The 25,368-nt window shown below is 41.9% G+C and overlaps 1 pseudogene; it reads right to left on the bottom strand.

Annotated features, from left to right (window-relative positions):
* Positions 1-6,963: 6,963 nt before the first annotated feature.
* On the bottom strand, positions 6,964-23,649 carry LOC140466924 (uridylate-specific endoribonuclease B-like; annotated as a pseudogene).
* Positions 23,650-25,368: the final 1,719 nt, after the last annotated feature.

Below are 25,368 nucleotides of genomic sequence, written 5' to 3'. Positions count from 1 at the left end.
TTCCAGATGGAACCTGACAATGTACACAACACACCCACAGAAGCCTCAAGGCAGTGCTTGTGATGCTGAACAGAAACGGAGTAGCTGACGCTTCTGAAGCTCTTTTCCAGCCATGTATTCATTGTTCCTGTATTTACCAGCAAGTGCATAATAAATGCTTCCTCGCTTCTACTTGGCAGGACTTGGCTTCTACATTTGACAGGACCTAGATGTCCATCCATGTCAGCCAACCATTACTTAAAATTGTTTTTAAGTTCAAAGCTTTTAACTGTTCAGTTCACTTCTGCTACATTACCAATTGCTTAATGTGACTGCAGCCTGCATTTTAAAATGATGGAATTTTTTCTCTCCTACAGTTGGAGTCTTTGACATGGACAGATGGATCTGATACAGATTAAACAGACCGGTACTTGATGAATCCTATTTTAAGTCAGAGGTTGTTGTTGAGATGTGTCTTATTTAACTTTGGTTAGTTGACCCAAAGTAATATGAAATTATTTCCAGAGAAAAGTATAGATCAACTGATGAAATTAATGTGGATTCTAACCGGGTTAGTGAAATTGAATTTTAGATTTAGACAGGGTTCTATGTCTTAATAAACACTTCGACAAAGTCAGTTAGACTCAAAATGTCAGCTCTTTTCTCTCCTTACAAACGCTGCCAGACCTGCTGAGATTTTCCAGCATTTTCTCTTTTGGGTTCTATGTCTTGCTATGTTTTCAGCATATTACAATGGGTGTGCAGATAAAACTCGTCACCGTAGATGGGTTTAGACAGTGAGGAGCATTGCTTAGAGATGAATTTACGCTGTGTGCAATACCGTATATAAAGAAAAACATACACTAATTGGAAGACTGCAGATAGAGGGATGTACGCTGGGTATAACACTATAGTCAGAGGCATGTTCACTGTGTGTAACACTACAGATATCAAAATGAACATTGGGTATAAAACTACAGATAGATGATGTCCACATCCTAAATACAGCCACATTCAGACATGGCATTGTCACGCTGCAGCAACATGGGAGCTGGCTGATGAGCTGATTGCCATTCACCCAATTGAGTCACATACATAATAAAAAAAAAGAAAGTGCTAGAAAAATTAGAAAACCTACTGAGCTTTAGCAGCATCTGTGAAGCAAGAAGCTGAATTATTATTTCACGCTGAATATGAATCCTCAGCAAATCAAACTTATGTTCAATGTTAATTCTTTCTCCACAGACGGTGCCAGACCCTGAGTTTTTGTGCCATTTTCTGTTTTATTTCAGGTTTCCAGCATCAGGTGTATTTATCTTTATTTTGATGAGTCGCTGAAGATTCTGGATATGGTCTATTCGCTGGTTCTGTTGGAGGGACTCTGGACCCACTGCCTGGGGGACTAGCCCCTGGTCTAGTTTATTGGCCTCCCCAGGAGCTCCGCACCAGTCCCTTGTTTTTGGGTATCCCCTGTCCAGTAGTGGTGTCCTTGGCAACAATGGACACCTTCAAATAGAAGCAGGGACTGTCCTTAGCAACCCCATTGCCCCTTCACTGACCTTGCCTGACTGGCCCCATCAACCTGAATTTCAGGTGCACTGTGACCCATATTCCTCTGTCCTCCAGAACGACCATTGTGCACCAATGCCTCTTGATCAGATCTGAAACTGGAGGACCTGCAAAGTTGGGTGCAGCCTGGAATCACAATGAGTAGACATCGGTTAATCATTCCTCACAAATGTCGTTCCCATCATTGAGCTTTAGTCAGCATTCTGACCCTGTGCATAACAGAGCTGTTACAGGAAACATAGAGAGTCTGCAATGCGGAGGGGGTGAGAGGGTGGAACTCAGTGTGTAACATTGCAGTTACAATTACAGAGATATGGATGTACTGCAGTGACAGAGATGCACACAGTGTACATAACCCTTCAGATAGAGGAATCTGCATGTCTCTAACATTACAGAGAGGGGAAAGGACATTGGGGTCAATGCTGCAGTTAGAGGAACGTACACAGAGTGTAATATCCTGACAGGCAATTATACACTGTTTCTGACACTGAGATGAGAAAACTATCCAGTATACGATGTAAAACTACAAAGAAGCCTCTGTACATGAAAGATAACAACGGAACCAAGTGTAACACCATAGTTAGAGGCACACACACTGGCAGTTACACTGGAATTATACGTTATACACTGGGAGAAACACTGGAGTTACAGGATCATGCTTTGGGAGTAACATTGAAGTTACATTATCATTGGAGTTATAAAATCACAGCACATGGAAAATTAACCCATCATAGGTGCCGGGCAGAATCTGTTGATAAGATAGGGAGGCCCATCAACCATCGGCAGAACTGGTGAGACCCATGCTGCCCTCTCAGGTAAGGCTTGCTGACCTTCACACTTCTCAGGCACTGGCAAGGCCGCCAGCAGATCTTCACCTTGACCTGACAATGGCACCAGGAAGAGCAGTTAGCTAATCAGTATTTTCTGGAATTGGGGGCTGGTGGAGAGGAAGGGAAGGAGGTTGGAAACAGAGGAAAGAGAGTGGGTCTCAGCGACCACTCCACAATTCATTGTTCAATCCCTTGCCCACACACTGAGTGCCTTTAATGGAGGGACAGCTCCCCACCCCCGGGATGACAAGCTCCCTGCAGGGTAGCAGCTCTCAGGAACTCCACTTGGTAACAGGCTCCCTGCAGCTGGGTTCACCTCAGCGACGATGGCCTCAGCTCCTTCACCACTGCTTCATTTGTCATTTAGGAACCTCCACTGGCAGTGGGACAGGATTGTCAACTCTGGGCCATCCTTCCCAGGAATTAATTCCAGGAGGTGAGATGGCAGGGGGCTTTGGGTATAACATCATCCCATCAAATAAAGTGACATTCCTGACGGTAAGATCACCATGTCCAGGAGCACCATGTTCCAGCCACTGGCTCAGACAGATTGATGTGTGCCCACTAACTGCAAGTAGATTAGAAGAATCTGGTGATGATCCATGGATCCTATCCAGGAGTGGATCCTGAATCTCGATTTGTGGAGCTAGAGTTCCAGCCCATGACGGCTGTGCTGACTAAGTCTCTCAGTCAACAATAAATGTCATTGCACCTTCACTGTGTGTTTGATGCTGTGTGAGTCTTGTTTATTGCAGTCTTCCTTTCCCATTACAGCTTCCTGCCCACCCCTTCACTCACTCAGGTGAGAGAGACTTGGTAAATTCAGTTTTCAGAGTAGCTGTCTGTCCCGTGTGGAGTGTAAACTGGTCGGTATCCTGGAAACTTTATCTCCATGAGGTCACATGAGTACAACAAATCATATTACAAAGTTACTTCTCCAAATCTAATACAATTTTGTTTAAAAATGATGAATTTAAAGTGATGAAATGAAGGAAAGAAATGAACTGATGACCACTGATGAAAGAATTCTCTCAATGGATATCGAAACCATTGTAAGGCTGAAAAACTCAGAATTATTCACAATTTCTCATTTTAACTAGAACTAAAAATAGAAGGTTTCATATCATCACTAAGTCAGGGTCCAGAGGGATATGGCTTGGCAATGTAGTCCCTCTCATATTATAGCTTAGAGTCTAAACCAGAAAAACCTTTAAAGCAGTAAGATGACGTTATGGTATGACATTTTATTACAAAGGTCCTCATCTTTAACAGTGCAGTACAATGGAGGCAGTGCAGTGTTTACCCAATCTACCATGTGGAGTGATACAGTCATGTATTGTAGACGTTATGTCAGTCAGCATAGAACTCAAACAATTTGTGAGTCTGAGATCTGTGTCAATAGAGCTGCTAATAAACTTCAGTATATTTATCTTAGCAGGAACCCAGTCATTGTCATACATGTTTTCAGGTCGAAAATTTCAGGAAACATTCAGTCCATATGATACTTGCAGCAGTTTTTAACCCCAGAAACTACATCATGGTGGCAGCTAGCTTTTCAAAAGATGATATTAAGCATGGCAGTTGTGAAGACCAAAGGGCTCTAATCCCATCTGAAGAACAGTAACCTCAGTAGAGGAGAAACGTTTGTAAATGTACTCACTTTAACCGAAAGCAGGCCAAAATTTATCTGATTCAAAATCGGGAGTTTTACATTTAGTACGGGAAAGCTGCAAGCTGGGAAAATGATCCTCAGGGAAAGCGCAGGCAGTAATGCTGAAAGAAAGGTCTCTATGTTACAAAGGACTTACAAATGTTTAACGTGTGTTTGATATTGTAATCAATACCAATTAAAAGTACACCCTTATCAGGTAAACCAGATAAACAAGCTCAGGTAAAAATGGATTTGGATTTGGTTTATTCCTGTCACATGTACTGAAGTACAGTGAAAAGTGTTGTCTTATGTGCTTTAATGGCAGATTGTACTATACAAGTGCATCAGGGTTGCAGAATAGAGTGCAGGGTACACTGTTACAAGTGCTGAAAAGGTGCAGAGAGAGAGATCAACATTCATATTAAAAAAGGAGATTCAATACATGCTAGAATGTCACCTGATCAAACCTAGCCAAAGCAGTTGGAGTTTATTGGCGGGGTTAATTTCTAAAACAGGTGGCTCAACTAGATTCTGCACAGATTAAAGAAAAGTAAATGCAATGCTAAAGAGGTTCCTATCCAATTCTTCAGTTAGAAGATTGGATTAATGCGGTCAGTAATACCTCATTCCTTTCTGAGATTGATCAGTTGAAGGGCTTATGGTGACTATCATTAATATCAAAATCTAAAGAGATACACAAAATGGGTTACATCAATATGGAATGATGCCATTCAGGTTTTTTAAAAATCCCACCAACATTCCAAAGGTTTCTGAATCAAGTCATATCTGAAGTGCTTAACTGTGCATTGTTTGGGTAATGTCATAATATATAGTTAATTCCTGGGAAGAGCATGTAAAGCAATTCGGGACTTGTTTTAAGCAATTACAGTTAGCTGGCTATGTAATAACTTGCCAAAGATGAATTTGCAAAAGCAAGGGTGCCTTATCCGGGACACAGTCAGAAGTCAAATGACACCAGGTTAAAGTCCAACAGATTAATTTGAAATCACCCCAGTCCAAAAACAGCAGATCTCTATCATGGTTACCCAAGACACATCACAGGGCAAGGGCAAGTGTTTCCAAGGATAATAAAAGGGAAGATTCTGATTGAAGTCCTGTTTGTAAAACTAAATGGGAAATCAGGAGATTTCTGGAAATGTGTGGGTTTTATCTGAAATTCATGCCTAACTTCAGCACAAAAGCTCTTCCTCTGATGAACTGGTTATAACAACAGCAAAAGTTACTATGGTCAGCAGAGAGCCAAGTAATTTTTGCTGAGCACAATCCTAATAAATGAACAAGGGTTACCCACTCCTGAATTTACAAAATGCATATATAATGGGTTCATTCATATTGTAGGGTGGTGAATCAGGAACACAGAAACTAGTGGTGTGTTTTTCTGAGAAGTTTAACCTGTATCAGACAAAGCCTTCTGCAGTGAATTATTATTTGGTCTTCAATATTTTGAAGTCTAAACCCAAGAAAGCAGCAAAGAAATACTAAAATATACTAACCATAAATGCGTGACTTTTACAGAAAAATTTAAGACTAAAAAAGCAAGATTATTTCAATGGAGATTATTAATTTAACCATTTAATCTGAAAGTTGTTCACATAGTTTGAAAAGATAATAGCTGACATTATCCTAAATGGGATTCTGTTGAAATACTTTAGGAATTTGGGAGGAAATTGACAAGGCATTGGTTAAATCTTCACAAGGAGTAAGAGTGACAGAATGTAATTGTTTGTGGTTTCGTGTAAATGTGTCATGTTCAGCTAGTGGTGAAATGTAGTTAAAATTAGCTTTCCATCTGTTTAAGAGTGGAGACATGTATGGGAACGGCTTTTGTTTCATTTTGGACTATAAATTGGAATGCAAGCTGGATACTGCTATATAGGTAAAATGCCAGTAAAAATTTGTTGAAAGAAACAGGTCGTGCACATTTTTAGCTGTTCAAGACTATTTTTTGAAGCTGTGAGGGAGATCATTCCATTATTGAGACATACAACACCAGGAGTTTTTGAGTTGGGTAATAACTGCCTGGTGACAGCCCAAGGATTGGTTGAGCTGCAATTTGCAAAAGGACCATGCAGTCAGAAACATTGAGTCTGTAAACAGAACACTCTCTCTCCCTTTCTTTATGTTGGTGATTAAAAAAAAACAGAAACTTAAAGAACGGATTTTAAAATTAATCTATCTGATCAAAAACTACTGCATTAAAGAACATTTATCAATAGAAAACAGTGTGTCATCATTACTAAAACCAAAATTACTGTGAGAAATAACTTTCCAACTTCTGGTCAGGATTTTTAATCTTCAGAACTTTATTTTTTCAGACTCTATTTTTCTACCACAAAATGTGTCAATCTATTTATTTTCATTTGCCTTATTTGTGAATAAATGTGAGTATGCTTGGAGTTTTAAGAGGCTATAGCTTAAGTTGCATTGTAGCAGAATAATGTTTTTCTTCTCTATTATTCATTGAAGAATAAGTTTTTTTTGTAATGAATAGAGTTATTTCCTTTTAATGAAGAAACCTGATGAGAAGTGTTTTTGTCTTGAATAAAAGTCCCATCAGGAAAATTGATCATCTTTGTGGTTTACTTGATAATTTACACATTTGTGATGGCTTGTGAAATAGTGGGGCTTTATTACTGTTATATTATTTCCAATTAAATCATAATAGATTCAACAATAGAGGTGAGAAAGTGTACAGCATTATTAGAAATTAGATAGATTTAATTCAAACTAAATTTCTCAAATGGTATTTTGGTGACAGATTTGGAGAATGGGCTAGTTAGCTGATAATATCAATGACTGTGTTCAAATGCCTTGGGAACTTGATGTATCTGTGATGATTTCAGGATTCCTCAGGTTCATTTTCACAGCCATGAAGCTTCGGCTAAGTACTGCAATAAAATAGGGTAGACGGTCTCAAGGTTTTTGTATTTGTTGCTGTGACACCCGATCTCCACCCCGTACTGACTGAGCCAGAGCTTGTGGTGTTGACTGGATGAGCTGAGGAAGATGATGGTGTAGGGGGCAAACTCAAACTCTGGGCTCACCCCCCCCTAAAGCAGCTGCCCCGAGGATTAACCCCATTCTTCCAGTAGAAATGCAAAGTGATCAGATGCTTTTTCTCATCCGGCTGTGAGAAGGGTAAAACAAGCCAAAGCAAACAGGGAGAGTGTTAGTGCCTAATCGCCTCGTATGATCTACTGCAACCCCTCCACTAAATCCACAAAGTCCTCAATTAAACCCTGAATCCCTCCAGTCTTCTATGGTTAGTTCAGTTGGCTGAATGGCTGGTCTGTGATGCAGAATGACGCCAACAGCACAGGTTCAATTGCCTCACCAGCCGAAGTTACAATGACAGCCCTTGCTTCACAACTTTACTCTTCTCTAGGGACATGGTAACTTCCAGGTGAAACTCAACATCAGTCATATCTCTCTAATTAGAGAGTGGGACTATGGGGACTTTGCCTTTTATTATTTATACAGTAATAAAGCCATGTCGAATTTCTAGATTAGAACTGGTGTAACTTACTTGTGGATATCATTATTCCATATATAACTGTACACCTCACCTATTTACTTTGTTTGTTTTCAGTCTGTAACTCACAACAGGAGTTTATTAAATTTTATATAAAGTTCCCCTGAGCCACTCAATTGATTACAATCACCACTGCTCCTTACTCATCCTAAGAATAAATTGCCTGAATCTTTCAATTAAATTCCTGCGTCTGACGTATTCCTGAGTCTCTGTTATTCCATCAGTATACCATTCAGCCAATATCCACCATCCCATAGCCCTGAATACATGCAGTCTGTAACTCACTTGCAGGTACTTGGTGTTTTATGTGAACTCCTCGATTCGACTTTGTCTGTACCTCAGCATCCTCTCTGACATAGGCAATGCTCACCTTGAGCTGGTTATCTTGCATTGTGTATCCTCTGTAATCCACATGACCCAGCTTTTCCTGAAGGTAGAACTGAATCCAATTGTGGAATCCAATAACTGTTCATCCATCTCGTGTTTCACCAACAAATACATGCTCAAAACCCGATGAATCGGGGCTGGAGGGAGAAAAGTAGGATGAAGAGAAAATTAGCACAGGCAATCCAGTTGTTTCCCAATTTTCCATTCTGGGGAAAACATTGTCTGTCCCTGGGGTACAGTTCCTTACATACTGTCTCTCACTGGGGCACAGTTCCTTGCACACTGACTCTCATTGGGGTACAATTCCACACACACTGACTCTCACTGGGGTACAGTCCCACACATTTTGATTCTCACTCGGGTATAGTTCCACACATTCTGACTCTCACTGGGGTACAGTTCCACACATTCTGACTCTCACTGGGGTATAGTTCCACACATTCTGATTCTCACTGGGGTACAGTCCCACATGCACTGACTCTCACTGGGGTATAGTTCCACACACACTGATTCTCACTGGGGTATAGTTCCACACATTCTGATTCTCACTGGGGTATAGTTCCACACATTCTGACTCTCACTGGGGTACAGTTCCACACACACTGATTCTCACTGGGGTATAGTTCCACACATTCTGATTCTCACTGGGGTACAGGTCTACACACACTGACTCTCACTTGGGTACAATTCCGTACAATTCTGATTCTGACTGGGATACAGTTCCACACACACACTGACTCTCACTGGGGTATTATTCTACACATACTGATTGTCACTGGGGTATAGTCCCACACACACTGACTCTCATTGGTGTACAGTTCCGCACAATTCTGATTCTCACTGGGATACAGTTCCACACACACACTGACTCTCATTGGGGTACTGTTCTACACAATTCTGATTCTCACTGGGGTACAGTTCTACAGTGTTTCTCACCAGCTAACAATCCCACAGATACTGTGTCTTACAGGTGTGCAGTTTCACAAACAATGTCTCTCATTGACTGCAGTCTTACACACTAATTCTTCATGGGGTATATTGCCTGAAGAGCTCACACCCATTGGGATACATTTCCACAGAAACTGACTCTTATTGAAATACATTACTACAGGCTCTGACTCTCACTGTGCATAGTTGCACAGGCATTAACTGTCACTAGGACCAGCGTTCATTCCCATTCTTGGTCAGTCTGACAATGTCTACATGATATTGTTACGGGGATAAGTGGAAGTTTGTACTTTACACCTGCAGAGATTTGCACACATATCTATTTTCAGTATGAAACCACATACATTCATATCTAGACCACACACACACACACAAAATTACATAACCATACCACACTCAAACTGCTAGACAAACACACATTCGCATCCACACCATACATTACTCGCACACACATACGCACACACAGACGCACACACAGACACACAGACACACACACACACACACAGACACACATAATACTTACAGACTGGAACCTTTGCGAGCATACAGGCAGAACCAGATATCATATAATTGCTGTTTGAATTCCTCTTTGTTCTCTTTTGCCCTCCCCTTCTCGACTAAGTACCTGTGTGCAATCTCAGAAGAAAAAACAAAACATTACAGGAGATGGAAAAGACCAAAGATCACGAAGTCCAACATTCGATAACATTTTAAACCAGTCACCACCTTGTCATTTGTTTCAAGCCAACCAACACACAGTTCACCTGTGAAAGCTGACTGTCTGACAGTGTGCGCTGTCACGTTACCTGCAGCACTGGGGTTTCCATGACAACATCCAGAAAGCTGCGAATCTCTTGCTCCTCCTCTGGGGTGATGGTCTCTGGTTCTCTTGTGTCAGCTTCATAATTATCCAGCAGGGAAATGAAAGCTAAAAAAAGTCATAAAATTGTCTCTGATGTAATCAGTTTTGTGTGTAAAACGGAGAAGGCCAAATAGAGGTGATTCGTTCACGGAGAGTGACACCCAGTTTGAAAGGAGGAGGACAGGCCGAAGCACTCACAGTGGATCAGAAAGTGGAGTGATGGGGCTATAGTGAAGAGTCACATAAATCATGACTCTCTGATCACATGATACTGATGAGACGACACCTGTCTAGTGCAAACATATAAAGAAGGAGGGCTTTGACATTATAATATAGAGCTGTTTTTGATAACTTGCTGTGTACAAATGTAAGTAAAGGTATGTTACAGTACCTAAGGAGTTGAACATTCTTACATAGAGATAAGGAGCAAGCAGATTCCCAGAAAGTGTATGTGCAGCCGCACACAACTGAGATACAACAGACCTGTACCTCAATATACAGGTTGGCTTAAAGATCACGCCTGGTGGCATCTGGGGAAGGATGGCTTCAGAGCTAGGAGCTGAAGTTAAAACAGAGACTAAAGGGCACAGCTGGAAAGAGAGCACCCCAGAGCTGAACAAAGCTTGAGGATTTTGAGAATAAACGCTGGAAAGGCTGAAGATTCCAAAGGCAAGGAAAAAGAAAACTTCAAAATCTAACCACGAAGCAGTGATGCTCTAAAGAAAGACCCAAAATCAGAACACTTCAACAATAAGAAGGAAATACCCAAGTCAATCGGACACAATAATCTGCTGGGATGGTACTCTGGTGACAATCTTTCCTTTAGTTCAACCCTGTGATGATATGGATGGTCCACAGTGAGGCCAGATGTGGGAACTCTGCAAGCAACACCCTCAATGCTATAGAGAAGGGCTTCAGGCTAACACAAGAGGGAAGAACTTCATCACATCCGCTCATTTTTACATGCTGTACATTCAATAGCTGATGGTATTCCAATTTGACAGTGTGCAAGGAGGTACTACCAAGGATAATGCATTGATTAATTCTTCTGATGCTTATTTTAACCACAAAAGAAAATTTACTGATCAAAAAGACAAGAATTAACCAGCTATCTCAGCATTTAGGAAAATCAATAAAAGGCTTTGTGATGGATTGATATCGTCTATGTGGGAATGGATCTTTGAGGGATGAATTAATTAGGGACTGTATAGTAGCCAGGGTCAGAGATGAGAAGTTATCTGACTTTCTTCAATCCAAGAAGTATTTGACACTGGGTCCAGTTCTGGTCACCCTGTTCTAGGAAGGATATTATCAAGCTGGAGAGCGTACAGAAAAGATTTACCAGGATGGTGCCGGAAAGAAAATTTTGAGTTATAGGGCGAGGCTGAATAGACTGGGACCTTTTTCACTGGAGCATAGGAGGTTAAATGGTGACCTTATAGAGGTTTATAAGATCAAGAGGAGTATAGATAAGGTCAATGACAGGTGTCTTTCTCTTATGGTGGGGGATTTCAAGACCGGGGGCATATTTTTAAGGTGAGAAGGGAGAGATTATTAAAAGGACACGAGAGGCAACTGCTTTACACAGACAGTGATTCACGTGTGGAACGAATTTCCAGAGGAAATGGCGCATGTGGATACAGTAACAACATTTCAAAGACATTTTGATAAGTACATGGATAAGGAATGTCTGGAAGGATATGGGCCAAGTGCAGGCAGGTGGGACTACTTTAGTTTGGGAACATGGACGGGTTGTGTCTGTGCTGTGTCACTTCCATGACTCTATGACCCTGGAACAGACAATCTAATTTGCAATGCACGCAGAAATCAGAGGCCAACATCAGTCAGTTCTGTGAGGAGACATCAGAGATTTTTCTGACTGTAGACCGTATGATGGTGTTGCCACCATCCAAAAAGCACAGCAAAACACCAAGAGAGCAGGAGTCAACATCATCAACTGATGAGGTGTTTAAAAAATGGAAACAGAATCACATGTGCAATGAAAGTCCTGCAGGGGGAGCTGAGTACTGTCAGTGTGACCACTTGTATTATCACATGTTCAAAAATACTGCAAGTTAACAGCAAGTTAACAGCACCTTCATCAGCTCACAGACAAAGAAAAGGTCCTTAAAAAGGAAATTTGCAAAGAAACTGAAATCATGCAACAAGGGAAAAATAAGAGCAGTTAAAATGCAGGACAAAAGATGCAGACATCATTTCATGGGTAGGTCAGAGTCAAATCAGATTCTTGCCTATCAACATCAAGGTAAAGGGCTTTGAAATATAATTTAATCTCAAACACAAGGGCACTCATTTCGAGTCTGGCACGCAGCTTGCCGTGACTGAAATCTGTGACAGTCAAAGCAGCATACAAGAACGACAAAAAGCAGAAGAAAAATATCTCTACAATGTTTTCAAAAAAAAAACGGATATCCAATAAACACACTCTGCCAATTCCTCAGAAACAAACCCAAACAAGCAGACAGAACACAATCAAAGACTATAGTCACATTACCTTACAGCAAAGACATATCAGAAATTTCCAGACTACTCAGACCCCTTGGTATCACAGTGCCCACAAACCTACCAACACACCTAAACAGCGACTAATGAACCTAAAGGATCCATTAGATACCTTCAGCAAAACTAACCTCACTTACAAATACTATGCAAGAACTGCTAAAAAAAACTACATCAGACAAACTAGCAGGAAACTTGCCACCAGGATATATGAATATCAACTGGCCACCTGAAAACACGACCCACTATCACTAGACAAAGAAGAACACCACTTTGACTGGGACAACACACACATCCTAGGACAGGGGAAACAAAGACACATACGAGAATTCTTAGAGGCATGACACTCTAACCAGAACTCCATCAATAAACACATCAACTTAGATCCTATCTACCTTCTGTTGAAAAAAAAAACAAACCGTAAATGACATCACTCACCTTAAGAAACCAAGACCTATAAATCGAGAGGTGGGACATACCCCCGCGCTTCACCAGAGACACTCACTGATGATGTTACCTAGTCATGGTGACGAAACATCTGAAAACAAACCTTCCAGCTCAGTGAGCTAACTTACATACTTAGTCAAAGCAGTGACATAAAACTCCAACATCCAGGATGCACAGATCTTCAAGTGCATGGATAACTTATTTCAATGTTAGTCACAGAGGACAAGATATCAGTGAAGCATGAGATACAATGAGGAATCAGAATGCCTCATTGGTGAGGAGGAATGTGTGTATCTGTCTAGATCTCTTACAAAGAGGATCGACAATGCACCAAAATGCAGATGGGGAAAAAAATTCAGGAAGAATTTCCAAAGCTGTTCAAAAATTCAGGAAACTTGAAGCAGGAGCAGCACATTACTCCAGAAGAAGCTGCGAAACACACGTTCTTATACACTCAAGGAAAATGTACCATCGTATCATGGGAAGAATATCATTTCAGTTGAGAAAGCGCACAATTTATTCCAGTCTTCACAGCTATCACTGACATTTACATCCTCATATGCTTTGCCTTTCATCTTAATGATCTCCGAAACCTTCCTGGTTACCCACGATTGGTTTATTCCTCTTTTAGAATCTTCCCTCCTTTCTGTGATGTATTGTTTCTGAGAGTCACAATATACATCCCTAAGTGCCTGCTGCTGCCTGCTTCTTCTCATTCTTGCTAATCTATCCTCATTTCTTTGTAATTCCCTTTATTTAAGTTAAACATAGTTGTTTCTGACAAATGTTTCTCACTCTGAATACTACATTCTATCATATTACCATTACTACTTCTGAGGTGATCATTTACTCTGAGGTCATTTACTAAATTTGCTCATGTCCCAAGGTAGCCTGCTCCCCGGTTGGCTCTTTAACATATTGCTCTCAGAGACTATCCCTCACGCACTTTATGAATTTCTAGGCGACGTTACTGTGGATCCAAGGAAGACAAAAGGTACTAAAAATTTCCAGCACCAAAGTATGTAAATAATGTGCAATATTTTTTAGGCTTGATGAATTCAGCAAGAAAGTTTACCTCCAACAGACCAGTTTCACTCAAAACTTAACAGAGCTTTTGAAAAGGTTCAGCAGTGGTATTAGCATCAGGAGGAACAGTCTGCAGCGTTTGAAAAGATGTTTAAAAAATGAGAACGTAAGAAATAGGAGCAGGAATAGGCCATTCTGCCCCTCCAGCCTGTCCCACCATTCTATAAGATCATGGTTGATCCGTCCGATGCCTCAACTCCTCTTTTTTGCCAGTCCCTCATAGTTCTCAACCCCCTGATAATTTAGAATCCTGTCTACCTCCTCTTTATATACTTGCAATGATATAGCTTCCACAACTCTCGAAGGTACAGAATTTCAGACATCCACTACTGTCTCGGAAGAAATTCCTTTTCGTTCAGTATTAAGTGGGTGTCCCATCATTCTTTTACTGTGTCCTCTAGTCTGGAGATTCCCCGACTAGTGGAAACATTTTTTCAACCATCCAATCCTATTAAGCTACTTCAGAAACTTGTATGTTTCAATAAGATCACCCAGGATAATTTCTGCTGATGTTTCAGCACATTGCCATCCAGGCCACAGAGATCATAGCCACAGATGTATCATCCACAGGATCAGAAACAGTACTTAGTCAAGTGCAATCTGACAGAGCATGAAAACTCGATGCTATGATGAGAATTTTGACAGAGTCTAATCAGAGGTATGCAATAGTGAAGAAGGAAGCATTAGCAAATACTTGGGGGGAGAGAAAGATTTGTAGACTGACAATTTCAGGTCACAATGAACTACAAGTCTTTGGTAAGGTTAGTGAGATTAAAAGAAATCTCAAAACTGCCTCTACATACAAACATTCAAGTTCAGGCTGATGAGATACAATTGTGGTATTAGTGTATGCTCCAGACAAGGTGCAAGTAACAGCAATGCACACTTGAGGGCAGCAGTGCATTCAGCAGAAAAAGGTCTTGTTCTTATAGGAGAAGTAGAGTCTTGGACTACAGCTGTAACACTTTACAGGCAACTGAGAGCAAGTTCATGCAGCTTAAAAACCTGGCCAGGACTGCACAAAGGTCGGACAACATTGTCAGCAAGGTGGTCGAAATATAGTCCAACACTGTCAGCAAGGTGGTCAAAATATAGTCCAACACTGACAGCAAGGTGGTCAAAATATAGTTCAGCAGAACAACTGTTGAAAAGATACACAAACGAAAATAATTCTTGACAACTGTGGAAACTGTATTCATTTACTGCAACCATTGAGGGTAGCAGGAAAGTAATTGCAAAGATAAATGGTACAGAAACTCCATGGTACTCCTAGGTAACATAAAGTGCAAAACCAAAATATAACAATCAGCAGTGGCCAGGCATGTTAAAACATATGAAATAAGGATATGAAATTGGAGCAGAAGTTGACCATTCAACTTATAGAGCCTATTTCATGGTTGATTTATCTATGTTTTGAATTCCACATTCCTTTTAAACCTCAATAATGCTGAATTCCCCTTTCTCACAAGAATCTGTCCAACTAAACCATAAAACTAGTCTTAAAAATAATAATTAATGATTCTCAATGACCTTAAAAATAACTTCACCTTCTGAGGTGGGGAGAAAAAACATTCTCCACATCTCTGTCCTGAAAAGGCACCCTAATTTAAAAACAGTGTCCCCTCTTTGGTTCTGAGCTGACCCACAAAAAGAAACACCCTTTCCAAATCCACAATGTCAAAACTATTCAACTAGCACCTTATTCATCTAAACTCCAGTGGAAACAAGCCTTGCCTATGTCAGCTTTTCTCAAAAACAACCAGCTCTTTCCAGATATCAATCTAGTAAACTTCCTTCAAGTCATCTTCAACACATTTACATAAGGAGACCAAAACTACTAAAAGACATGCCAACTATGGGCCACAAACAGACAACAGCCAATGATTTCACTTAGAAAGGTGCACAGGAAGGGTAGCAATGGATTCGTTTGACTTTACAAAGAAGGGGTATTTTGTTTCAGTCAACAAGGTTTGAAGATGCGTTGAGGCATCAATAGTTAATTCAACCACAACGGATTTCATGAGCAAGCACTGAAAAGGATCTTTACAAAACACTTTTCCCAGGAAATATTGGTATCAGATAATGGACTTCAGTTTGTGAAGGCATATCCAGAGGAGGGAGTTAGGTAGGCATCACCCACGTGACAAATTATCCAAACCATCTTCATCAAACAGAGAGTCAGGAAGACTGGTGAAGACTCTGAGGTCAGATAAGAAGACCAAAAGACATGATTAGATTTCCGACTGTGTGGTCACAGGGCCAACCAACCCTTTGAAGATTAACCCACCCAGACCCATTTCCCTCTGACTAATGCAATTTAACTTGGCCAATTCACCTGGCCTGTAGGAGGAAACCAGCATATCCAGAGGAAACCCACACAGAGAGATGTGCAAACTCCACACAGACAGTCACCTGAGGCTGGAATTGAACCTGGAATCCTGGTGCTGTGAGGCAGCAGTGCTAACCACTGTGCCACCATGCCACCCTTGGAAGCAGAAAACCACAGCAAAAAGCAATAGAGGTGTTCCAACTCTCAGCACAGGGTGAAAACTCTGTCTGCCTTAAAGCTAGGGCACAACGTCTGGTTAAGGAAAAGGAAATTTGAAGCTACCATCTTCAGTCAAACAGAATACCTGAGACCTTATATTATCAGAACGTCTGAAGGGACATTCAGGAGAAACTGGAGAGCATTGATTTACTCAAGGTAAGCAGTGAACCCAAGTACATTAGTCACAGATGTGGGACAGCTGTACTTATGCAACACCAGTGTGCAGTGGTACACTGCTCCAGACACGATATAACACCATCATTCTTGTGCAAAACTCAAGTGAACCAGACTGAGACATCCAGAAAGAGCTGGAGATCATCGCGACTTGTGGAGATATGGACTTTGAGAAGGACTTTGAGAAAATTGCAGTCAAGGTGATAACGGTGAAAATGATAATAGTTACAACAATAATGATTAAAGATACTATGTAACTAAATAAAACGAAAGTAATAAATAATGAGGATATGGTCAAGAGGAACTGAGGGGAGATGTGATATAATGAGATTCATGTAAATTATGATAACGTAGCTGATCATATCTAATATCGGCAAGACAGAAAACATTAGTTTAGAATGGGAATGCAAAGTGAGAGGTCTTTGACAGTATACCACTGAGCTGGTGTTCAAGAGGCAGCTATGACTCTAGTGTTTCCTGGGCGAGGGACCCTGGCTGCAGCTTATATACTCTCACAGCTTCTGCTCCTGCGTATTGGTGCCAGGCTTACTTGCTGGCACTGCCCATTCTAATCATGCTTCGAGCCCCACTGAGGTGAGAGTACTTGCACTGGCAGAGTACGAGGTGGGCTGAAGTGATGCTCCTTCCGCAGGTGGCACCTCCATCTCTGGGATCCTGCCTTGCTCTAATGCCCTCAGCTTCTCTGACTCTGGCATTTCCTTTCAGGTTGGAAAGGGGCACAGTTAGCCTCAGCTCCTCCCTCACTCTCCACATGTTGAAAATATCAGATTTGGCATCATGAACCATGGAGGTGGCACTGATGAGTCAATGGAGAAAGGTTCTCTTCTGCAACCACGGTATGAAGACACTCTCTCATGTTACTGAGCTCCTGTTGCAGGGGGCTTTCCCCATACAGCACAGTATAACAGAACACACACTATATTGCACGTGCAGCACTGTCATTTTACCGCCAAGTATGCGTTCACCTCACTAGCTCTCATGAGGCCACTAAAGTATTGTTAACACTACACCCATGTATAGGCCACAGTTCTTTGGCTGAGATCCTCTTTGGTCACCTGTAGTCAGGATTTATTTGTGACAATGACTATCCTCCTTTTCCCGTCATCTGGGATCATACTGGTCCCATTTCCCTCACCTCAGAGAGATGCCCCTAAACCCAAGAATTGGTGCTTCCTTTCATCCTTCTCACATATTTCACCCTTTCCTCAGCCTTCTCTGCATATGGCCAGCAAAGACCGACTTTTAAAAATGGTGCCAGTGTTAACCTCCACCTGCCAATCATGATTGGTCAGCCTTCACCCCGACTTGATTTAATTGGCTGCATAACGCAAGATATATCTAGAAGGCTCCTCCTCCTTGCACAAGGGCTTACAATGCAGAAATGGCACCCCCAACCCTATCCCCTGCCATTGGAAAACTCAGCTCAACTCAAAGTCTCTAAGTCAAGATTAGAGTGGTGCTGGAAAAGCACAGTAGGTCAGGCGGCATCCGAGGAGCAGGAAAATCAATGTTTTGTGCAGGCGCCTATCGTCAGGAAAATTTCTAAGTGTCTCTCGATGGAGGTAATAATGCTAATTGGAGGTGGTGCCTTTAATTCTGTTGTTACGGGAGCAGAAAGTTGGAATAATGCAGCAAGGAGCACATTTTGTCTGTCTCAGTGCTTGAGGTGTTGTGGTTATACCTGGAAATGTTTTTCTTTTGACAACGTCCTCATTCACAAAAAGGAACAATGGCAGCCCAACTCCGTCAGGGATGTCTGTATTTGTTAAATCTTGTCCAGCAGCCTGCTCCTGGAAACAACAAATGAATAGAAATAACTGGCATGTTGTATCCCACCATAACAATGATAACACAGCAGGAGGAAACTCATCCCATCATATATTTCCTAACTCTTTGACTAGATCTGTCTGTTCCACTCCCATTCTTCACTTTGTTCTCATATCAATGATGTTCTTCCTTTTCGATCCTATCTGATTCCCATTTAATTCTTCAAAACTCTCCTTAAGTAGCCACTCATGGTAAAACAGCTCTTGTTTTAATAAGCCTGATTATAAGTTGGGATTTTTTAAAAATTACCTACTTCATTATTCCCATGATAACTGCCCATCTGAAATAAGGAACCTAACCCTAACCCTAATAACTTCATTTGTGCAGGAGCTGACTATAGCCACTTGTGTCAGTACTTACAGCATAAATCACTTGTCAAAGACCCGATTAATTGATTTACAAATGTACTTCCATTAACCACCGTCAAACAATTTGGCACCAATGAAGTTTCCCTGAGGAGAATTGATGAATCTCTCTGAGTAATCCACAAGGCGCTGTGGCTCATAATTGGCGATGCTATTTTTCACAATTCAATTGTGAATCTGGGTATTACTGGCCGGCCAGCACTTAATACCCATCCCTAGTTGCTCCCGAGAAGGCAATGGCAAGATATTTTCTTAACCATCATCATCTTTGTGCTGTAGGTAAACCCACAGTTCCTTTGAGATGGAGTTGCATGATTTTGACACAGCAACAGTGAAAGAAAAGCGATATAGTTCAAAAAAAAATTGGTGTGTGGTTTGGAGAGGAACTGCAGGTTCTGTGGTCCAATGTTTCTGCTGCCTTAGATTTTCCAGATGGTAGAAATCATAAATTTTGAAGGTCCTGTCAAAGAGGCCTGTGAGAGTTCTACAGAGCTTCTTGTATGTGGCATATACTCCTTGCACTATGTTGGTGGGAGAGGGAATGTTGGAGATGTTAGATCAGCAGCTAATCAAACTGATGTTTTGTCCTGGATGGTGTCAAGCTCATTGAGCATTGTTGGAGCTGCTTCCATTCAGGCAAGTGGGGAATATCCCATCACTCCTGACTCGTGCCAGGTAGAAGGTGGACAGGCTTTAGTGAGACAAGAAGTGAGCTACTCACCACAGAATTCCTAGTCTCTGGATTGCTCTTGTCATCACCTTCTTTGCATAAAGTAAAAAGCAAAGTGCTGGGAAAACTCAGCAGGTCTGGAGGTAGCTGTGGAGAAAGACACAAAGTTAACATTTCAAGTCTTCTTTGGAATTTCAGAAACAGTTTAAGAAGATGGTTGGGCCTAGGAGATAAGCCTGAGAGCTTCCCCTAATTCTAATTGACTCTATTTGTGCTAAGGCTCCTTGATGGCACAGTCAGCCATGTGCTACATTACTGTCAATAATAATCACTCTCATCTCACCTCAAGTTCAACGTTTCTGTCCAAATCTGGACCAAGGATGTGAAATATGTTTTCCTCGTGGAAACTAATCTTCACATCAGTGAACAGAATATTGTTGAGTAAGTGTCACTTGATATCACAGTCAATGAAGCCTTTCATCACTTGGCTATTGAGGGAGTAGACTGATGGTAACTGGTGGGTTGGATTTATATACAGGACATACTGGGACAATTTCCCACATGGTCAGGTAGATGTCAGTGTTGGATCTGTACTGGAACAACTTGGCCAGGGATGTGGCAGGTTCTGGAGCACAGGCTTTCAATACTATTGCTGGTATGCTGTCAGGGACCTATGCTTTTGCAATATCCAGTGTCTCCAGGCACTTCGTGATATCACGTAGAGTGAATCAAGTTGTCTGAAAACTGGCATCTGTAATGCTAGGGAGCACAGAAGGAGGCCAAGATGGATCATCCACTTGGGGGGCTTGCTTAACTGGGTAATGGTCACTCCAACTGATATTGTCATGGATGGATATTGTGACAGGTAGATCAGTGAAACCGAGGACAAGTAACATTTCCTTCTTATTGGTTCCTTCACTCGCTGCCGCAGTCCTATCTAGCAGCAATGTTTTTTAGGACTTGAGCAGCTCGGTCAGTAGTGTGGTGATGTTGCTCCTTTAACAAAGTTATTCTGTCCTTGTTTTTTTCTTGACCGGGGTAGTAAAGGCAGAGGTTCCAATATATCTGGAAATATCTACTTGAAAAGACTTCTAAGTTTTGTTTTGAAACACTTGTGCAATGAGAGGAGAGTGGACAGTTCTCCCAGTTCAGAGTTTTCTCTAGTTTTGGGTTAGTTTTTAGCTGGGGACCCAAAGAAACAGCTCCATGCTGACCCTCTCTCTATCTACAATCTCTCTCCTGTGTTTGAATTTGCCTGTTTGACAACCGGGGATGGGGGGGGGGGGGGGAAGGTTATGGGATTGAGGGGGTGTTATGGGATGGTACTGGAATTCGGAACTGCAATTTTGTTAAATTGCATTTTTGTGTCAGTTGCGTTTTCAAATAGTTATCCTTTCCTAAATTTGGTTTTATTTTGTTCACGTGTGAATAAATTCTGTTTTGTCTAAAGCCAAGTGGTTTGACCAACTGCATCACTCCAGGAATATTCACCTGCACCTGCTTAAAGCAACTGGAAAAGTTAGGATCTGGGCTATCTTCTTAAAATGCTTTGGTGGGTGTGTGGCCTGGTCCATAACAGTATTGGTATCATCAAGCCTCTCCTGCTGATGGACATTGACATCCTCCATCCAGAGTAGATTCTCTACTCACTGCCAGCCTCAGTACAACTTCAACATGGAGGAGTAGTGATTCATCAGTCACGAGGGAGGATGGCAGGTAATCATCTGTTGGAGGTCTCTCTGCCCAGGCTAGACATGATGCCAGTTTAGACAAAAGCTTCCAGATGTTGGAAAGGAGAGCTGGGTTTGACATTGCTGTTTCTAGTGCCTAACTCGATATCAGTGCTCCATCTGGTTATTGATCTTTCAGCCTTTCTAGCAGTTCGGACTCAGTCGCATTTCTTTGGAGCCAGAGGCCAGAGCTGATAAAAATGTTAAACTTCCTTCTGTAAGGACATTAGCCAACCAAAGGGAGAGAGTGTGAGAGGGGGAGGAAGGAGAGTGTGTGAGAGGGGGTAGAAAGGAGAGAGTGTGAGAGGGGGAGGAAGGAGAGTGTGTGAGAGGGGGAGGAAGGAGAGAGTGTGAGAGGGGGAGGAAGGAGAGTGTGTGAGAGGGGGTAGAAAGGAGAGAGTGTGAGAGGGGGAGGAAGGAGAGTGTGTGAGAGGGGGAGGAAGGAAAGAGTGTGAGAGTGTGAGGAAGGAGAGAGTGTGAGGGAGGGAGGAAGGAGAGATTAGTTTGAACATAGGAGATATAAGGAAAGAATATTCAAAGATCTGACCATTGGTAGTGATGTTCAGAGTTGGAAGAAACTATAAACAGGTTCAGGAAAAGAGAAGAATGTGATTAGATTAAAGTTAAAATTCAGACAACACCACGTTATAATCCAACAGGTTTATTTGGAAGTATTAGCTTTTGGAGCACTGCTCCTTCATCAGGTAACTTGGCAAGTTGTATCACAAACAGTTTGGAGTCCAGACACAGCTGAAGGGCCAGGCAAAAAGCATTTTTTTGCTGTTGTGTACATTGACAATGTATTTACTGCACCTTTTCCAATCTTCTTGGATCAGGAAGAAAACCCGTTGATTGGAACTAAGTGCTAGTGATGGATAATTCCTAATTAACATTGTGATTTGATGTGAACCTACCTGAAGGTTGATCTTGTAGTCTATCCCTGGCTGCAGTCTGTTAACTGGATTAGTGGTGCTGGAAGAGCACAGCAGTTCAGGCAGCATCCAACCAGCAGCGAAATCGACATTTCGGGCAAAAGCCCTTCATCAGGGCCGTCGATTTCGCTGCTCGTTAATGCTGCCTGAACTGCTATGCTCTTCCAGCACCACTAATCCAGTATTTGGTTTTCAGCATCTGCAGTCATTGTTTTTACCTTGCAGTCTGTTAATATCATTGTCCCACAGGATCTGTGCAATCTCTGATAGTTCTGTATTGCTCTCCATTCTGAAGAGAGCAGCAGAATCCTGTCTGAGAAGATAAAACTGGACATTCACTGTCAGGATTGAAGTCAGATAAAAGGAAAATATGATCAGGAGGATGAATCTGGATTGTGAGGTCTCAATCCATCACTCAGCTGAGCCAGAATGTCTCCTTATCATTCCATTCATGAAACCTGAATTCTCCCATTTGTCTGTTTGCAAACTCCTGGTACTTGGACAGTCCTTCCATGTTTAGGCATGACTCTTTGCAATTCACTTAGAGCTTGCAGATTTTCAGGGATATTCCTAGCTCTCATGGTGTTTAGCATCTTGAAAAACATCATTTCATAATCCCTCAGTTCAATGCCAGCCTTTTACTGCTTCCCATTCATCATTTTTTATTGTCACTTTTATCAAACAATTCCAATAAAATAGTCAAGGATGATTTGCCTTTTGGAAATCCATGTTCTTATTTAGCTCAAATCTCTCCAACTGCCTTGTGCGTTTATCCTGATCATCGTTTCTGAAACGTTACCCAGCACTGAATTTCAACTAGCTGGTCTATATTTACTGTAGAAATGTCCTTATTCCTTTGTTCAATAAGGCTGTTTCAATTTCCACTTTCCAATCCTCTGGCACTTCCCTTATATTTAGGAAATATTAGCATATTATAGCAAGCTTTTTGCTATTCCTTCCCAAAGAAAGTGACTTATCCATTTTAATTGTCAGCCTTTTCAGTACCTCTTCCCGATTTTTACCCGCAACTTCCTCTTCCTAAACAGACGTTAATAAATACTCATTAAGTATTCTAGCACTACCCTACACCTCTAAGCATTTATTGCATTCCTTGTTCCAACAGATTCCATATCACTTCATAGGACTGAGTAACTATTCACATGCTAGTGAAGGACATCAGAATTCTCTATTATATTAACTGCCTTTCTGTTCCCTTATTCCCTCTTTTGTGTTGTGCTATTCTCTTCATTTCTCCTCCAACCGAGGGCATTTGTTGATTTTCTCATTTGGAGTTCATTTCACATTCATCTGTAAAACACTTGAAAAATTGCAGTTTAAAAAAGCCTTACCTTCCTTGCTGTCACCATTCGAGAGATGATTAAGGATTACCCTTCACTCTGGTACTGTAACACTCACTCGGTAATACCCTGTTCTTGATGCAGCCAACACATATCAATCAGACACATATGCACTTGCTGGGCCCTGTGACCATAGCCCAAGGTTACTGACACTGCTCTGCTCTCACAGTCTGTGCATTGCTCAGCTTTTGTGCACCTTACTGGACGTCACTGTTTGCCTGTCATTGTTGGGGTCCCTGGTTAACCAATAAAAGGGCCTTACCCTCACTGTCTCCTTGTGGAGTGAAGACAATGGAAGGGGGTTGGGTGAGATGATCAATCAGCAGAAAGAACTCAGCTCAGTCAGCACATCGCAGAGCTCTTAAAACAAACAGTAGCCCCAGAACACAGAAAACCAGCCAATCACAATCATCCATGCTTAGTTGCCTTGACCTCATAGGCCCAGAGCACAGGGATTACTCACAGTCCCAATGCTCGCATTCAACTATCCCTAGTATTCACAAAGCTGTAAAAAGAAACAAAGGATGTAAAATTGAGTAGCCTAGCACTGCCTGGTGTTCCGCATATTGTCATGCACGTAATGCATCACTGACCACTTCCTGCAAGGCCCACATGGAATTGCAAATCTAAAATGGTGGACTGAAGTCCTCCCCTTGTGTGGGTCCAAAAACGTCGAAGGTGCTGGCTGAACAGGCTGACACTAAAACTAGAGTCAAGATGAGATTGCTGCTGGAAAAGCACAGCAGGTCAGGCAGCGTCTGAGGAGAAGAAAAATCGACGTTTCAGGCAAAAGCCCTTCATCAGGAATGAGGCCTTATTCCTGATGAAGGGCTTTTGCCCGCAACGTCGAGTTTCCTGCTCCTCGGACGCTGCCTGACCTGCTGTGCTTTTCCAGCAGCAATCTCATCTTGACTCTAATCTCCAGCATCTGCAGTACCCACCTCCGCCTGGTTGACACTAAAACTAGTCAATGGATTGACAAACAACAGCTTTGTGAATCTCTCTGAAACAGCAAGCATTATACAGTGAGATGTGCTCTGCTTTGTGACGACCTGTACTTGAAAGGTCACATGAGGTATTTTTATCTTACTTTTGCTAAATTTGTGTAAGTGTTATGGTAAATTACTGCCACAATTTGCAGGGTTTTGCTGCAGACAGAAAGGGATGAAGGACCAACTGACTCCGTCGGCATGGTGACAGTTTTTGCTCGGTCACTTGCTCTGCAGCCTGTACATGATATGGGTGTAATGAGGGGGTGGGAGCAAACTTTGCAGTGGGGCTGGGGAATGGGGATTCTCCAACAAGGCCCTACCCTCTGAAGGTCCTCCAGGAGCACCCGGCCATTTTAGGGCAGTACCTGAAAAGAAGGATCAAGGGAGATCTCCTTCATAAGTCAGAGCAGGGTCAGGATATTCTTCACAATTATCATTGCCTGAGTAGCAGGTCCATCCCAGAGGGAGCAGTTGACATCAGTGGCATCCCAATGTTTGCCTTTCACACACGAATCTCATCAGGGATAGTGTATACAAGGTAGGCGGTACTGTACACAACATTGGGGACAATGGGATACAAAGTAGGGGGTACTGTATACAACATTGGGAACAGTGTATACAAGGTAGGGGTACACAACATTGGGGACAGTGTGCACAAGGTAGGGGGTACTGTACACAACATCGGGGACAATGGTATACAAAGTAGGGAGTACTGTATACAACATCGGGGACAATGGTATACAAGGTAGGGGATACTGTATACAACATTGGGAACAGTGTATACAAGGTAGGAGTTACTGTACACAACATCAGGGACAGTGTGTACAAGGTAGGTGGTAATGTACACAACATCTCGGACAGTGTATACAAGGTAGGGATTAATGTATACAACATCGAGGACAGTGTATACAAGGTAGGA

This window comes from Chiloscyllium punctatum, chromosome 44, assembly GCF_047496795.1.
Source record: "Chiloscyllium punctatum isolate Juve2018m chromosome 44, sChiPun1.3, whole genome shotgun sequence".
Classification (NCBI taxonomy): domain Eukaryota; kingdom Metazoa; phylum Chordata; class Chondrichthyes; order Orectolobiformes; family Hemiscylliidae; genus Chiloscyllium; species Chiloscyllium punctatum.
This window is presented reverse-complemented; position numbering and strand designations above follow the sequence as displayed.